The following is a 5792-nucleotide window of genomic DNA, read 5'->3' on the forward strand; positions in this document are numbered from 1 at the left end:
TCACAGCATCTTTCAATTAGTGTTAAATGTGCGTGACGTCTGCAATGAACACGCGTGGGGTGGAATGTCTAATGTACTCATCGCATAAGTAAGGCTAAGCAAGAAGGCTTTATTTCTGTATTTCCTGAATTTTTGGTGCAAATAGTCACTGCTGGAGACAGCATGGAAAAGCAAAATGACTTAATGGGGGCCTAATAAAGAAAGGTTCACTTAAAAGTGATTTCGTGCATAATCCAGTGCGTTTAGGATCACTGTATATTGTACCATATGTTCACGGTCTAATTGACAATTGTCAGGATTCCGCCTTTGCTCCAATTAATCTGAAACTTCCCGAAGCCAATGTTATACAATGAAATCCAAAGTACAATTTAAAATTCTTTGTTATGTTTCCAATGAATGATTACTGCTTTAATAAAAACTGATTGACACATTGCATGACTCAGGCAAAAAAATTAAAAAAGGGAAACTGATCATTACATTTCTGGCCCGAAATCGTCATTTTTGAACGCGCAAGTGCTTTGCGAGGTGTCGACAAGGCACTTTGATACACGAGCTGTGTTATTAAATAAAATATTTCACAAAAAATCGGGTAGGCGCAAAGGAACGTGCCCTCAGAGGCAGTTTGCCAATGAGCCAACAGCCAAGCGGAGAGAGAAAAAGCGCGAGAACTCAATATTCAGGTAACAATGTAAATTGTTAATACGTTCTACTGAAAAGAATAACTAAAGTGTATACAATACTTCACACCTTGAACAAGTTATTACCGTAAAACTTTCAAAAGGGAGACACTTCGAACGTATGATTATAATCTATGGTTTAATCGGTATTCCGCATAACCTCGACCTCTCTCATTTTCTTTATATCAATTCTAGAGGGTCTTGCGTCCTCCGCGCACTCTCCTTCACGTTGAAATTATATCCCCTTGACGGCCAAAGTATTACATAAGTTAAAGAAAGTTAAGTACGCAAACACAACGAAAGCGACTTGTTGAAAAAGCAAGCAGGATGTTTAGTACAAGTTCAGTCGGCCCTTTTTTCTAGACACTTGATCACCACTCGAACATTCTAGCATATCACTAAAATCATTACGAGCTGACCTTTTTATTTGTTTTATCTACGGACGGCGCGCCAGCAACATCCTTCACGAGCAAGCTAGCAGTTCGTTTGTTCGTTCATTCGTTTGTTTGTATGTTTGTTTGTTTGTAAGCTTGTTGTTGGTGTTTTGTTCTTCCCCTTTTTATTCGCTCTATATCGATGGAGAAGAAACCTTCGAAAGGTACGAAAGTAGGGAAGTTATCGACTAATAAAAGTTATAAACGAAGTTATGCTTTTTCTCAATGCCTTCTCCTAAAAACGGATTTCATTCATTAAAACGAAATAAAATCAGGCCTTTCAACTATGATTTCCTCTAGAAAAATAAGTCATATTAAAATCTTTTATTATTTATCATTATTCTTTTAAAAGCCAGGGTATTTGAATTACGCTATGTTGTGGCTACACTAGGAATAATTTTAATTATTAAAATACAATACAATCGGTTGCAACAGACAGCAGGAAAGAGTTTCAGAGCCTAAAAATAGTCTTAAATAACAAAACTGGACCATTCTCTTTTTGAAAATCAGTCGATAAGAAAAACGTTTTAGCTTTTTCAATAGACAGAAAATAGCGTGACACGGCCCAATTTACATTCTCTTTCGACCGGGGTTAAGCCTCTACAAGTCGTCCTTTCGATGTTTATGTCTGCTGAAAGAAAATCCATTTATAATGCCGTCGACAAAGCAAGGAATGTTTCCTAATATAACTTTGATGGATTCCTCAAGGTAAGGGGTCTGCAGACGTCGTTTAACATAAAAGAAAGCACTGCATCTCTCATCAAGAAGCGAGATCACCCTTACGGCCGCCTTCCCGCAACCCCGTTTTCTCAACTCCCATACAAACTCTGTCTTTTACATTTTCGTCAGCGGCCAGTTCCAGTTAGGGACGTTTTTTCGCGTCCCGAGGGTGTTTGTTCACGAGAGCGTCCACTTCAGTTCTTTTGCATGATTTATTAGAGTCAGCGTTTATTTAAACGATTCCTTATCACAGAATGAATTTCCCGTCGTTTGTTTAAACCGGAAATTCTCTCCTAAACAAAGGACCTCTTAAGATTATATGCTGAGATAACGAAAATACCAGACTAATTCCAGAAAAGTCGTTGTCGTGATAGAGCCAAGGCCGCTTATGTAAGCGTAATTCAAGTCTCCAGTAGGAACCTTGAGGATGTTAATTTTACCAGAGACTTGCTTTACACTGAGTTTGCATGAAAGTAATTTTTTAAACTTTGATACGCGTAAAAAGCTGAAATTACTTAATTACAATGTTCCACCTTTAAACTGTAATCAACGAAAGTGTACTTTGACCTTAGTTCGGTTTTAGAGGTACAGTTTCGTACCTATTTCAGTACACGAAATTGACCAACCGCCAAGAGGCAGCTTTGAACCCAACGAGAAGTAATAGAGCTTTATTTTTGTCTGCGGGGTAGGCATTCCAATGCGTACCAAGTGAAAACTTGGGACCAGACCAAGAACTTCTCAGGTGTAAGCTAGTAAGGGTATCACCCATTTGGATGATATATACTAGGTAATTTTAAGGCGTTGCGTGTTTTAACGAGACCTAAAAATCAAACCATGCTTACTAAAATATGTAACAATACATGTTCTTTCATAATAAAATACGTTGTCTATAGACTGACCGAAGACATAAAATCAAGGCAAACAAAATTTGAATAATACACTTATCTCAAAATTCACGTGTCAAGCAAATTATTTTCGAGTATGAATTGCAGCTCACTTAAACGATGTTTTTGTCAACACTACACTCCGTAGGTTGTAGATGTCTTATGCCCTAAATTATAAGTCAATAAACACAATGAAAAACTCACAAAAGATGCGAAAACTGATATCAGGAGCCCTATTGTTGTCCCGTTGTCGGCCTTCGTCATTCGCTTATACGCAATGTGTAGCTGTAGTAATAGGAACAAAGACGGCGCCAAGCTCTCTCTGTTTTTCTTGTGTCATAGTCTGAGCCGTAATTATTTTGCCGATGAAAGTGTCAATATTATTTCAAAACCTACATGAAAGGAAAAGAAATGATAAAGCAAAACGGTGACGACCTTCACCAGACAAGAAAGTTAATTTTGCCCTAATCATGAGTCTCGACAAGGTAGAACAGAATCCAGATTTTTGGGGGGGTGGGTATGGGATAGTTGGAGGGAGTTAACATTGACTGAGGTTTGCAGTCTCCAGTGAGATGAGGGCTCTTGTCTCTTTGGGAATCTAGATCTACAAATCTAGGGGGGACTAAATGTTTTGACAATCTACTACTTTCTATTTGTAAATTCAAAGGTTTGTTTTGTTCTTAACGTCTGCTTACCTGCGTACAGTAAAAAATCAGTACCGCAAATCATTCCAAGTTCAGGATTCACCGTCAACCGAAGAAAGTGTGAAAAAGCGGATTATTTCTGTTGCCATATATGGTTGCCACAAAATTTGGTACAGAATATGATAGCTCATACTTTGATTACACTGAAGTTAAAGTTTCTTACATGATCTAGCTCACCTCGGGAGCAAAACACGACTGTATGAGAATGTACGTCAAGATGGAGCCCTTTTCTGGGCACAGCTCCACAGGGTTCATGTTTCAAGTAACAGGCAAAATGAATTACAGAAGCAATAGTAAGGAAGAAGTTGTCAGGTCAGGCTTAGATTGCTTATATTTTGTGGTATGCTATTAGGATAAGAATATATAGAAAGATTGCCTCAAATCAAATGCCTTCCGTCTGGCCATAAAAATCTACAAATAATTTACTTACACAGTCTAACCTCTCCTTACGGACTTGCACCTCTATAATACGGACACCTCTCTATTACGGACAGTTCGTTAGGTCCCAGAAATGCCAAAAATCATACATTCCCTACCTCTTAAGTACGGACACCTCTGTAAAGCGGACACTTGGTTCTGTCCCTTTGGTGTCCGTATTAAAGAGGTTTGACTATACCTCCTTTCAGAAAACCTCAAACTCCCGGTCGTGACTTGCATGATTTCTTCATGGGGTTTTTAGTTAACCCTTTAAGCCCTAAGAGTGATCAGCATCAAATTTCTCCTTGTAATATCAATGCTTTGTAAAACAGAGTGGTCATGAGAATTACGGACATGATCACGCAAGATGAATTTGCTTGATATTTTTTTAACTTCTCCCCACTAATTCTGCAGGAAATGAATAGGGGCAACAAATGAGAATTCAAATTTTGATCTTAGGGTTTAAAGGGTTAATCTCATTCTTTGTTAATCCTTAATGCTAAATACCCTTGGAGACAGTAACATCGTTGGTTCCATTGTGTAATTAAAAAATAAATCACATCCTTTTCGGAATGCTGAATTCTAAAGTGATACGTTACGTCCAAAACAGCATAATTCAATCCATTTTTTTCCTTTGCTTGCAGTAACATCTGGTTTCTTGATTTAGGTGCTTATACCCCAGCGATAAAAAAATGTTGCGTTCTTATTATAAATAAAAAATCTCTCGACTTAAAGTACGGTTATTATATATTATTAGAAACTGAATCATTGCATAACTCAATTCTAGAGCTCTGATTGCCTTAGCCATCATGGTATATGAGCCATTATACAATGCTCTCCAAATATGGTAACTGTACGCGTTCGCTCAAAACTAAAAACAAGCTGAAAATCGGTTGTTTTTATAATTAAATTCGGGACGAATTCTCGATATTTTGTGGGCGTTTTTAATAAAACAATTATTGCACTCGCGCTTGTTGGATTTGAGATGATTATAGCCAACTCGGCGTTACGCGCCACGTTCGCTATCTACCATCTCATGTCCGACGCGCACTCGTGGAATAATTGTTAAAAATTTTAAAACGGTGACTGTATTCTACAAAAAAATGTCAGTTTCAGACGAACAGTAGGAAAGCATGGGTGCGTTCTTATTTGTTATGTTTTTGTCTTATCTTTCTTGTTTTTACAACCACTTTCATCATCATTTCCGGGGATTTCAAGTGCGATTTTGCCACCCTGCTTAATTTCCTTATGGGTAGTGCAGCTCTTTCAGTCGATGAGTCATGTTATTTCTAAGTTCGCGTGAGTGACCACTTTAATATCTTGTCAGTGTATTTTGCACGGCTTTTTTCTCTTCAATTTTGACTTTTGACCGCAAGTTGCAGGGCAAAAGTTTTAAAAGTTAACTTGCACATGTGCTAGTTTACAGATGAGATCAGTTGAATTTCTGACGGTATGCTTGGCTAAGTGGGAGAGCAAAGGGCAAAATGTTATGGATAAAAAAATATTCACCACAAAGAGTTTTAAGTTAAAGAGCATTACATTTAGGGACTGAGATGCGTAAGAACGGTAATTAATCAGTCCCAGGAGCTTTCACAGCAGGTTCATTGGCAAAGGCCAGAAAGACCTCTTCGCTGACGGTGCACGCCTGTTTTTATTACACCAAGCAGGAAACCCCATGCACGAGAAAAAACTTTGCTTCAGTATTTGAAACCGAAACACGTGGAGTAGATCGGAGGATAACGTAAGCTTCCTTAAGTCTTCCTGACCGAAGACGGAAACAATAGAGATTTACATTTGCTCATCATCACATAAGTGTAAAGTTCAGTTTGGTGATATTTGCTCCGGGAAGTCGCTTTTGCGTGGTCGCAAAATCTACGTTTGAACACACTATGAATTACACTGCAATAATAAAGAAAAGCATTTCAGGAGTATAACATGAATTCTCCACAAAAAGGG

The sequence above is a fragment of the Porites lutea genome, chromosome 13, assembly GCF_958299795.1.
Source record: "Porites lutea chromosome 13, jaPorLute2.1, whole genome shotgun sequence".
Lineage (NCBI taxonomy): Eukaryota > Metazoa > Cnidaria > Anthozoa > Scleractinia > Poritidae > Porites > Porites lutea.